The sequence below is a fragment of the Rhinopithecus roxellana genome, chromosome 19 (assembly GCF_007565055.1).
Source record: "Rhinopithecus roxellana isolate Shanxi Qingling chromosome 19, ASM756505v1, whole genome shotgun sequence".
NCBI lineage: Eukaryota > Metazoa > Chordata > Mammalia > Primates > Cercopithecidae > Rhinopithecus > Rhinopithecus roxellana.
The window spans coordinates 70,307,048-70,319,959 of NC_044567.1; the positions used below are offsets into that span (position 1 = coordinate 70,307,048).

At 49.8% G+C, this 12,912-nt stretch overlaps 1 long non-coding RNA gene across 1 annotated transcript in view; it reads left to right on the plus strand.

Moving 5' to 3' along the window:
- Positions 1 to 12,912, plus strand: part of LOC104661679 — a 35,957-nt gene that overhangs the window by 2,012 nt on the left and 21,033 nt on the right. The gene's annotated exons all lie outside the window — the stretch shown is intronic.

Here is a 12,912-nt window from a genome sequence, read left to right on the forward strand (position 1 = left end):
GCAGTGGGGAAACAGGAAGAGAGGCCAGCCTTAGGCCCCACTCCACACTGGGGCATTCCCACTCCAGCCATTTGTCCCTCAGTTGGTCATTGCCTCTAGTCCAACCACCATCATTGTCTCTTGCCCTACCACCAGAGTAACACAATTGGCGCCAGCTACAGCAGGGAGTGCAGCCTCAGATTTATGTTGCACAAAAGCTGTCTCTCTGCTTCCAGGGAAATCCCCTCAAAAAGTGCCTACTGGAGTATTTGGCCCTTTACCTGATGGGAGAGTTGGACTTGTTTTAGGAACATCTAGTCTAAACTTAAAAGGAATTCAAATTCGTACCGGGCTGATTGATTCAGATTTCGTGGGAGAAATTCAATTGGTCATTAGTTCCGGTATTCCTTGGAGTGCAAACCCAGGAGATAGAATTGCTCAGCTGTTGTTATTGCCTTATGTAAAAGTAGAAAAAAGTACAGTAAAAAGACAAGGTGGTTTTGGCAGTACCGACAATGATGGAAAAGCAGCCTATTGAGTACATCAAGTTTCTAAAAACACACCTGTGTGCACAATGACTCCGGGAAAAGTTTGAAGGGCTGGTAGACACAGGTGCTAATATTTCAATTATAGCTCTAAATCAGTGGCCAAAAGCGTGGTCCTGACAACAGGCTTCTACGGCTTGATTGGAGTAGGCACGGCATCTGAAGTCTATCAAAGTGCTACAATTTTAATCGTTTAGGACCAGATGGGCAGGAAGGCACCATCCAGCCTATGGATTATTTTCATTCCCATTAATTTGTAGGGGAGAGATTTGTTACAGCAATGGAGTACAGAATTCACCATTCCCTCTGCAATTTACAGTCCTGGGAGCCAAAGAATGATGACCAAAATGGGGTATATTCCTGGGAAAGGATTAGGAAAAAAAAAGAGGCCAGAATAACTCAGCTGATAGAAGTCTCAGTTAAATTTGACCGAAAAGGAATTGGATATCCTTTTTAGGTGCGGCCACTATTGAGCCTCGAAAGCCCATTCCATTAAAATGGAAAACTCAAAAACCTGTTTGAGTTGATCAGTGGCCGCTTCCTCAACAAAAACTGGAGGCATTAAATTCATTGGCAAAAGAGCAATTAGACAAAGGACGTATTGAACCTTTTTCACCGTGGAACTCCCCAGTTTTTGTAATTCAGAAAAATTCCGGTAGATGGCGCATGTTGACCGACTTACGAGCGGTTAACGCAGCCATTCCACCGATGGGAGCTCTCCAACCAGGGTTGCCATCTCCGGCCATGATCCCAAAAGAATGGCCGATGGTAATAATTGAACTAAAAGATTGCTTATTTACTATTCCTTTGGATCCTCAGGATTTTGAGAAATTTGCGTTTACAATACCTGCCATAAATAACAAGGAGCCATCTACTAGATATCAATGGAAAGTTTTACCCCAAAGAATGTTAAATAGTCCTACAATTTGTCAAACTTTTGTTGGAAAGGTTATTCAGTTTGTCAGGAATCAGTTTCCTGATTGTTATATCACTCATTATGTTGATGACATTTTATGTGCTGCTGCAAGCAGGGACAGACTGATTGACTCTTTTGCTATGCTACAAGAAGTGGTGAGACTTAACAGATCTCGCTGTAGCACCCAATAAGATCCAAACTACTACACCCTATCATTACCTGGGAATGAGGGTAGAGGAGAAAGCAGTAAAGCCTCAAAAGGTGGAAATTCGTAAAGAGTCCTTAAAAACCGTAAATGATTTCCAAAAATTATTAGGTGACATTAATTGGATAAGACCTACTTTAGGAATTCCCCTACGCAATGTCTAACCTGTTTGATTTGCTAAGAGGGGATCCAAATTTACATAGCAAAAGAACTCTGACACCTGCTGCCCCTGAAGAATTACAAATGATTGAGGAGAAAAATTCAAAGTGCTCAAGTCGATAGAAGAGATCCTAGTGTTCCATTACAGCTCCTGGTGTTCCCTCCTCTCCATTCTCCTACAGGAGTGATTGTTCAAAATGTTGACTTAGTTAAATGGTCCTTTTTACCTCACAGTACAACTGGAACTTTCTCAATTTATCTAGATCAAATAGCTATTCTTATAGGCCAAGTACAATTGAGAATAGTCAGACTCACTGGCACCGATCCAGATAAAATTGTAGTTCCTTTAAACAAAGCACAGGTCAAACAACCCTTTATTAATTTGTCAAAATGGCAGTCAAATCTGGCTGAGTTTGTTGGTAATATAGATAATCATTACCCTGAAACTAAAATTTTTCAGTTCCTAAAATTGACTACCTGAATTTTACCCAAAATAACTAGTTCCATTCCTTTGGAGGGAGCTGTAACTATCTTGACTAGTGGCTCTCAGAATGGAGAAGCAGCTTATACAGGACCAGAAGAAAAGGTTATTCAAACTCAGTTTCATTCTGCACAAAGAGCTGAGCTACAAACAGTTATATCCATATTAGAAGATTTTAATCGACCTGTTAATGTAATCTCTGACTCTGCTTATGTAGTGCAGGCTGCCAAAATGGTAAAAAAAAACAGCTTTAGTAAAACCTATTGCTGATGATCCGTTAAATTCCTTGTTTAGTTCACTTCAACAAGCAGTTAGGGCTCAAAATTTTCCCTTTTATATTACACATATTCAGGCTCACACAAACTTACCAGGACCTTTAACCCAATTAAGTAATCAAGTAAATTTATTAGTGACACCTGTTCTCACAGTGTCAGGCCTCTGAGCCCGAGCTAAGCCATCATATCCCCTGTGACCTGCACGGACACATCCAGATAGCCTGAAGCAACTGAAGAATCACAAAATAAGTGAAAATGGCTAGTTCCTGCCTTAACTGATGACATGACCTTGTGAAATTCCTTCTCCCGGCTCAGAAGCTCCCCAACTGAGCATCTTGTGACCCCCCCCACCCCGCCCGGCCCCTGCCCGCCAGAAAACAACCCCTTTGACTGTAATTTTCCACTACCTACCCAAATCCTATAAAACGGCCCCACCCCTAACTCCCTTCACTGACTTTTCGGACTCAGCCCACCTGCACCCAGGTGAAATAAACAGCCTAGTTGCTCACACAAAGTCTGTTTGGTGGTCTCTTCACACGGACGCGTGTGACAAACAGAAGCTGAAAAATTCCATTCCCTAACTCATGTAAATGCTGCTGGATTAAAAAATAAATATTCATTGATCTGGAAACAAGCTTAAAATATAGTACAACATCCTCAGTGCCAGGTCCTACAGCTACCAACCCAAAAACCTGAAGTTAACCCTAGGGGGCTTCAACCGAATGCAGTGTGGCAAATGGAAGTGACTCATGTCCCATCATTCGGAAAACTTTCTTTCGTACATGTTACAGTTAAAACTTTTTCGGCCAGGCGCGGTGGCTCAAGCCTGTAATCCCAGCACTTTGGGAGGCCGAGACAGGCGGATCACGAGGTCAGGAGATCGAGACCATCCTGGCGAACACGGTGAAACCCCGTCTCTACTAAAAAATACAAAAAAAAAAAAAAAAAAAAAAAAAAAAAAAAAAAAAAAAACTTTTTCTCGGTTTATCTGGGCTACATGCCAAACTGGAGAAAGCACAGCTCATGTAAAAGGACATTTATTATCTTGTTTTGCAGTCATGGGTGTGCCACAGAAAGGAAAAACGGTCTGGTGGAAGGATACCAGAACCAAAACTCAAGAACAGAGAAAAATCATTACTTGGGGAAGGGGTTTTGCTTGTGTTTCAACAGGAGACAATCAAACACCCATTTGGATACCCGATAGACATTTAAAATTCTACAATGAACATTACATCAACCAGACAGAAGAAAGGAAAGAATCAAAAGAGAAAGGAGACCGGTCCCTTTGACCTGTCTTTTTGGGAGCTGAGGAAAATGGTGAAACTGAGCATCTCGGAGAAAAAATTGAAGACCAGGAGAAGACTCGCCAGGCTTCATCACCGACATGGGGACAGATAAAGAAGCTGACTCAATTGGCAGAGGACAGCCTAAAGGAGAAACAACTAGCGATTAGCAATTACACCAGACAATATGATCTTGGCTGCCATGTTGGTAAATCCCAACGACAGTAAGTCTCCCTGCTGTTTCAGCTAAGGAAAAAAAAAAATTTTTTTTTTTTTTTTTGAGATGGAGCCTCGCTCTGTGGCCCAGGCTGGAGTGCAGTGGCACGATCTTCACTCACTGCAAGCTCTGCCCCCGGGTTCACGCCATTCTCCTGCCTCAGCCTCCCAAGTAGCTGGGACTACAGGCGCCCGCCACCGTGCCCAGCTAATTTTTTTGTATTTTTAGTAAAGACCGGGTTTCACCATGTTAGCCAGGATGGTCTCGATCTCCTGACCTCGTGATCCGCCTGTCTCGGCCTCCCAAAGTGCTGGGATTACAGGCATGAGCCACTGCACCCGGCCCCAGCTAAGCAAAATTTTACCTATTGGGCTTATGTTTCATCTCCTCCTTTGATTAGACCTGTCACTTGGATGGACTACCCTATTGAAGTTTATACAAATGGTAGTATCTGGATGCCTGGGCCACTGATGGTCATTGCCCTGCATATCCTGAAGAGGAGGGCACGTTAATAAATGTGACAATTGGGTGTAAATACCCTCCTGTTTGTTTAGGAATTGCTCCTGGATGTTTGCCATTACAAATACAAAGTTGGATGGTCTACGTACCTCCTCATAATCGTTCTCAACCTAGTTACCATGTAGTGAGCGGAATGTCTTCTCAACCCATCATGACTGTGAAAACATATGGGGGTGGTTATCACTGCTCAAATATAAAAGTCCAAAATTACAAGCCTAAGGGATTGCCTTGCCCTAAAAGGAATCCAGAATGGTCAGAAAAATGAGAAATTCTGACTTGGGAGGTTTGTGTGGCAGATAATGCAATAGTTTTGCAAAGTGATTCTCCTGGGGTCATTATAGACTGGGCTCCTAAGGAATCTTTTGCTGGAAATTGCACCAGACAAAAATGCTGGGTGCACTGAGGACTCCTTTATGATTGAATATAGAAATGATCCATATACTCCCCCCACTTTAGTTAGAAGATTTGAATCGATATACCCGTTAAAGTGGGAAGATAAGGGTACTGCTCCCCCTCAACCAAAAATAATTAGTCCGGCCATGGGTCCAGAACATCCAGAATTGTGGAAGTTGCTTATGATGAGCTCCGGAATGAGAGTGTGGAAAGGGGAAGCGTCCTAGGGAACAAAAGGTAATAAGCCACTGTTTACTATGCCTTCTCCCTCTGCCCACTCCCCCGCCCCCCCAGGGAAGACCTCCAGCTGATGCTCCCAGAGGACTTCAGTGCTGCTGCCATGCTTGCACAAGGTGTCCCCTGCCCCACCCCACCTCCCCTCCCCCTACCTCCGCTCCTCCCCCACGCCTCCCGTCCCCTCCCCCCACACCTCCCCTCCCCTCCCCCCAGCGCTGCGTGGCCCACTAGGTCTGGCCCGGGACTCCGGGATCTGCCGCTGGGTCCAGCTGATGCCGCTGGGGACCCCCTCCGCTCCCCCTGCTACCAGTGGCTGGAGGGGGCAGGCGAGGGTCGGGGCCAGGCCAGGGCTGCAGGAGGGGCATGGAGGGAGTGAGGGAGGTCAAGGTGGTCATAGGTCAGGGGAGGGGGGTTGGTGTGGACACAGTGGGGAGGAGGAAGGAAGAAAAGGTGACATGAGGGGCACGGGAAGGACAAGGTGGGATGGTTGGGAGGAACCACCCTCAGGGAGGTGGGGGGGAAGATAAGTGGGGGAGATGGGAGCACCGGCTCTGACAAGAGGATTAGGTGTGGAAGTTGAGTGGTAGATCAGTGAGTGGAAGAGGGAGAAGCTGGTGGAAAGAGAACAGGCCTGTGAAGCAGAGGTGTTGGGGGCAGAACACCATGGCCCAGTATTGGCGGGGGTGTGGCTGTGGCTTCTCTTTCCTCTTCCCACCAGCTTTACTCTTTGGCCCCCTCTGGCCTGGGCTGTTGAGTTGGGGCTTGGTGAAAGGATGGGGACGACCTCAGGGGCTGAAGCAGGGTCTGCCTTGGGGGGAAGGTGGAGTGGGCAGGGCTTCTTCATCCCTGGGGGAAGAGGCAAAGCAGATGCAGAGGCCAGGGGCTGGCCAACACTCTGGTTCAGAGACGCTCCCACCCCAGGTCTGGGAGAGGAGGGGAGAGGCTGGGGGCTAAGATCTCCCTCTCTGCACCTGGATCCCCTCGGCAGCCCGTGCCATTCTGTCTTTCTTTCTGCAGGAACATTGCCCTGAAGCTGCAGGACTGCTGGACAGCCAGGGCCCTGGAAAAGCCTGAATAGGATCAGTGCACCTACGTCTTCCCCACACCAAGGTGTCAAGTCCACAGTATGAGGGAGGAAGGGCGAGGAGGCTGCAGCAGGGCCAGAGGGTCCTTGGTGGCCACCTTGTGGGACTGAGAACCAGAAAGCCAAAATTAGAACATTCTGGAAATCACAGGACTTGTTCTGTGCTGCCACCAGTTCCCCCTGTCCTTTGAAGAAGCTCATTTCTACCCTGAGAAGCCTGCCATTGTGCTGCCAGCAGGGTGGCTGCTGCTTTTTTTTTTTTTTTTTTTTTTTTTGAGACGGAGTCTTGCTCTGTCACCCAGGCTGGAGTACAGTGGTGTGATCTCGGCTCCCTGCAACCTCCACCTCCTGGGTTCAAGCAATTCTTCTGCCTCAGCCTCCTGAGTAGCTGGAACTACAGGCGCCCACCACCACGCCCGGCTAATTTTTGTATTTTTAAGAGATACGGGGTTTCACCATGTTGGTGAGGCTGGTCTCAAACTCCGACCTCCTGATCCGCCTGCCTCAGTCTCCAAAAGTGTTGGGATTACAGGCGTGAGCCACCACGCCTGGCCCAGCAGTGGCTTCTGTGTGGGAAGGTCAGGGCTGAAGGACCCTGGGAGGATGCCCCACCCAACATGTCCTCTCTCATCACAGGGTAATGCCCATGTTCGCCCAGCCATTCTCACCTATCAGGGCTTTCAAAAGAATGGCTAAAGTAAGTTCTAACAACTTCGCTTCTTTGCAAAGGCAAGCACCAATGCTCCTTTTGTGCCCTCTCTGGATACCCATGACCCCGATCCCACAGGAAGCCAAGCTCCTGAGGCAGCTGAAATTCAGTCAGGGGATTGGGGTCTGTGTACTTCTCTACACCCCCTTCATACCTACTTCTTCAAACTGTCCCCAACACTGGGAACACCTGTCCCTTGAATAGCCTCAGCAATTTAGAGGGAAAAAAAGGCTGAAGCAGAAAGACTTTTTCCTTCCAAAATTGTGCCTTCTTGCTTGGGGGCCTACGCACGCAGACTTGAAAATAAACCAAGCTTGGGCGGGGCGCGGTGGCTCACTCCTGTAATCCCAGCATTTTGGGAGGCCGAGGCAGGCTGATCACGAGGTCAGGAGATCGAGACCATCCTGGCTAACACGGTGAAACTCCGTCTCTACTAAAAATACAGAAACAAAATTAGCCAGGGGTGGTGGTGGGCGCCTGTAGTCCCAGCTACTCTGAAGGCTGAGGCAGAAAAATGGCGTGAACCCGGGAGGTGGAGGTTGCAGTGAGCTGAGATCGCGCCACTGCACTCCAGCCTGGGGGAAAGAGTGAGACTCTGTCTCAAAAAAAAAAAAAGAAAAGAAAAGAAGAAGAAGAAAGAGAGAGAGAGAGGGGAGGGGAAGTAGGGAGGGAGAGAGGGAAGGGAAGGGGCCAAGCTGGAGGCTGAGGCAGGTGGATCACCTGAGGTGAGGGGTTTGAGACCAGCCTGATCAACAAGGCAAAACCCTGTCTCTACTAAAAATACAAAAATTAGCCAGGCATGGTGGCAGGTGCCTGTAATCTCAGCTACTCAGGAGGCTGAGGCAGGAGAATCGCTTGAATCTGGGAGGCAGAGGTTGCAGTGAGCCAAGATTGCGCCACTTCACTCCAGCCTGGGCAAAAGAGCGAAGCTCTGTCTCAAAATAAATAAATAAACAAACCAAGCTGGAAGATTCAGTAGTGCTGACTGTCTGATATCCTTGTCCCCGCTGGGTGCCCGATGCATTTAAACTATACAGGTCAAACTCTTGGTTCAGAAATCCTAGCACCAGTGCCATGCCCCAAAGCAATGCAACCTCTTATTGAATGATCACTTTCGTTGAACAAATCATCCACACTGCCTTGTGGCAAAGTAGCAGGAGAATGGGACCTGGGACTGGTGAGTTTTGGCAGGGAATTGAAAGGGCTCTGTGGAGCGGAAGCCGGAAAGGTTGGGCCGTGCTGGTATCCAGCATTCTTTAATACTCCAGTTTTTTCAAATTCTTCTCATCCTAGGTGAGGTCTTAGTGCACATCACACAGCGTGTTAGGCTTCCTCCAAAACGGGTGGGGCCAAGGGAGCTCAGGTGACTCCTCAGGCAGAACCCAAACCTGCAATCCTTTGTTTTCTAAGAAAACCACTTGGAAAAGTGAAGTCATCCAACCCGTTGTGGTAGGGAGGAGGGGAGCCCAGCCCAGCCCAGCCGTCAGCATCAGGAAGTGGCTATGCTGGGAAGTTGGAGATGGGTCTGAAAGTGGTGGCCGTGCTGCAGGCGGAAGACCAGGGTGACCCTCCCCACACCCACCCTCTGCAGAGTATGCATTTGAGACCGGAAGGACGATGAGGACAATTTTTTCGCCTCCTTCACCTCCCAGTTCCTGAATGACCTCAACTCCATCCTGATCCACCGCCATCACTGTCTCCCAAATAATCTCCTGGTTGCCGATGCCAGGATGGTCCCCACGCCGGACCCTGGGACCAGTCTGCAGGCTGAGCAGGCGCCAGTGGAGGGAGGGACATTGTTCTGAGATGGCGAGGGCTGAGGGGCAGGGCTGAGTGAGGAATGTGCTCTCTCCTGCTATTTTGCCAGGCGCCATGCATTGGCAGGCCCTCCCAGCACAGAAGCCATAGTGATGCGTTGGTTGCCATGGTTTCCGAGGATGCTCTGCAGCTCATCTGAGTGCCCCGCAGAGTTACTGCTCCCATCCGTGGGCTACTGGGATGGGGTGTGCAGCGACCCCAGGAGGGTGCATTTTGTGCTGACCTCCAGCAGGGTGCGCTTCTCTCACTGTCTCTTGTTGATGCTTGGGCCTGGCCACAGCAGAGTCACCTTCAATACTCGGGTGGGGGAAGAGGGGAAGTGCTTCTCTCTTTGGGACCAGAAAGTGGCTCTGAGTTGGAACACCCCACTGGCTCCAGAGAATGAAGTTCCTTTAAGTGAAATACTCCCAGGTTTATAATAACTCCCCCTTCCTCACCCAAGCCTGCTCGGCCCTCCTCCTCCTCCACTCCTCCCCTTAAGGGGCTCTCTGTACCTGGTGGACCATGCCATCCTCTCAGGCCTCTACCCCAGCATCAGTCATGGGAGGCCCTCATTCATGACTGCACCCTGATCCTGCTGCACCAGCATCCTAACGACAACGGGTCCTTGCCACCCCTTGCCATTCTGGTCAGCAAGGCAGGGCCCTGGGGGGCTGGTGGGTGGGGTGGCGGAAGTCTATTAGATCCTCGGAATGACTGAAAGGTTGCCTCCTCCCAATGCCACTGTGCCTGGTGACATCGCCTCTCAAGTTTGTTTGTCAGCTCCTCTCAAGTTTGTTTCTCTGTATTGTCATCTTTGATTTCTATCTTGATAGAAATGTTATGAAACTCAACAAATTGCACCCTGACGGGGTGTCAGAATCGATTCTACTGAGTCATGCATCTTTGGCAGTTCAACCGTGTTCCCAATAGTTAAAACCATAACCCCTTCAGGAGAGGTGTCCACACCCTCCCTTCCCATCCTTTCGGTCTGCCCCACACAACTGGAGATCTGAATGGCTGGACTGGTACAGGGAAGTCAGCCAACACAGTGCCTTGGGTAATTTCACCTCTCAAAGAGATTATTCTCATCAACCTGGTCTTACTAATGAGGAACCTGAATCACAGAGAGGTTAATAAACTTTCCCAAGGTCACACAGCTGGTAAAGAAGTTGACCGTGTGATTTTGTAGCAGGACGAGTGGCAGACAAAACCCCTCAGACACCAAGTTAAAGAAGGAAGGGCTTTATTGGGCCGGAACCATCGGCAAGACTCACATCTCAAAAAACGAGCTCCCCGAGTGAGCAATTCCTGTCCCTTTTAAGGGCTTACAACTCTAAGGGGGCGCACGTGAGAGGCACGTGATCGATTGAGCAAGCAGGGGCTACGTGACCGGGGGCTGCATGCACCGGCAATTAGAACGGAACAGAACAGGACCAGGATTTCACAGTGCTTTTCCATACAATGTCTGGAATCTATAGATAACATAACCGATTAGGTCAGGGGTCGATCTTTAACTACCAGGCCCAGGGTGTGATGCCGGGCTGTCTGCCTGTGGATTTCATTTCTGCCTTTTAGTTTTCACTTCTTCTTTCGTTCGAGGCTGAAATTGGGCATAAGACAATATGAGGGGTGCTCTCCTCCCTTATTCTGGCCCCATGGACATGATGACGGGCTGCCCTTCCCCAGTTTCTGCCCAATGCCTGCCCTCTCCTGTGCCCCCACTCCAGCTCACTCAGACACCCAGCCTGGACAGCCCCATCTTCCTGCCCAGTGACCCAGCTGAGGACTGGTTCCTGGACAAGACCTGGGTGTGACCCTCAAAGTTCCTGGTGCACAAGACGGTCACTCATCTACTCCGAACCCACTTTGTGCTGGAGCCTTTGCTTTGTCCATACTGCACAGCTGCCCATGAGCCACCCATTTTCAAGGCAGGGAGGAGCCCTCCTCTCAGTGCCCACAGCTGTGGGAGACCCAGGGCTGCCTGATCTGACCTCTGACTCCGGCTTCCCCTTTCTTCTGCACCTTCCACATCAACATCCACCCAGCACTGGGCTATTTGTACCAGGAAAGCTCATCCACCAGGTCAAAGCCCTGGAGGCCTGGGATCTTGTGGGGAGCACAGAGGGCCAGGGGAGGCCTGAGATTTGGTCCAGAGCCCCTGCTAGCAGCAGGAATGGGCTCTCTGCTTATTACAGTCAGTCGTTGGGACAGGTGGGCTGCCTGGAGCTGATCAACAAAGGACTGGCAGCTGCCACCTACCACTCCCTGTACCTGTCCCACCAACTGGCTGACCTCAAGGTCCAGGACCTCGCCCACTACTACATTCCAGATCTGGGCAGCCATAGAGAGGTGACATTCCCCTGGGGCCTGAGGGCTCCAACCCTCTCACCCTCCCCTATACCCCTTCCCCCAGCCTCCTGCCCAAACACACTGCTGTCTCCAAGCCCTTCCGGCTTACTCTTCATCCTTCCCAGCTGTGTGACCTTGGGCAAGTTATTTAATCTCTCTGTGCTGGTTTCTTCATCTGACAATGAGGATAATAAGAGCACCTATGGTATAGCTTATTATTGTTATTAAATGCAAAACCCTAAGAACACACCCCAGTGCACAGAAAGTGCTCTCTGAGATTAGCTATTAAGATTATTATGCCAGGCTCGGTGGCTCACACCTGTAATCCCAGGACTTTGGGAGGCCGAGGCGGGTGGATCATTTGAAGTCAGGAGTTCAAGACCAGCCTGGCCTATGTGGCAAAACCCCATCTCTACTAAAAATACAAAAGTTAGCTGAGTGTAGTGGCGGGCGCCTGCAAACCCAGCTACTGGGGAGGCTGAAGCAGGAGAATCACTTGAACCCGGGAGGTGGAGGTTGCAGTGAGCAAGATTGTGCTACTGCACTCCAGCCTGGGCAACAAGAGCAAAACTCCATCTCAAAAAAAAAAAAAAGATTATTATTTACCCCATAGATAAAGTCACTGTGTCTCCAGGTTTCTCCATTGAAATATTCCTCATAGGAGACTGCCTTGGGGTATAGCTGTGGCCTCCACGCCAATGGCCAGATCCTCTTAACATCTGGCCTCCTGCGGTTTCCCAGCTCCTGCCACCAGCCTGCATAATGACCTCCCACCAGCACTGAGATTGATGGCGGTGCCGCTGCCCATTAGCCACGAGTGGTGCCCAGTGGCTCGCCACATGCAATGCTGCATTCCCTGCAGCTTAGCCCCTCTAAAATCTGCCCCTACTTCCATTCTTCCGCCTCAGCACACATGGGGTCTAGGGAGATGAGGCACCCTAATTTCTCCCTCTCTCCCAATTCAAATTCTGCCCTGGCTACAAGCTCAACTCATGTCCCACCTCCCCCTTGAAGTCCTCAGGGACTCCCCCTATATGAACATCCGAAGCAGGAGCTCCTTCCCCAGCAGGGGGTCCGCACATCCTACAATGGCTGGGGATGGAGGGCCCTTTGGGAACCAGTGGAGGCAATGAACCCAATCAGATGGTCCCAACGCAGATGGGCCTGGTGTCTCATCCTTCCCTGTGGTTTGGAATCCAAATGCCTGCAGGACCAGTGAGCAAAGCTAAGGAAGAAGAATGGGCAGGGACCGTGGCCAGTGGGGAACTCACGTTTGTCTGACAGGGACAGTGGTGACCCAGCTATCACTGTGACCAGATCTTCTGATTTTTCAGCAGAAACCAGACATCTTCTAATATTTAAATGTTGGCAAGTGATTCAACTTGAAAAACAAACAGAAAAACCTTGCCGGCTGATCAAAACACATCTGCAGATCAGTCATGGCCCTGGGGCCTCTGTTTGCATGCCGTGGTGAAGACCACAGCCTCTCGGTTTGATCTCGGCTCCACAATTCACTCTGTGGTTGGCCGTTTTCCTTCCTTGGCCTCAGTTTCCTCCTTTGTGGGCAGCAGGTCTCAGTGGCCCCTTCCAACCCACACCCCTGTGCAGTGTTAGCTCCCAAGTGTTAGTCACCATGTATTCCCGACCCCCCAGCTTTGGGACCAATACTGTTAACATCTACTGCCCGGATGACACAGCAGTGAGCACGGACTCGGAGCTCCAGGCCTGGGTCAGGGAGATCTTCCAGGAGGGTTTTCAAAG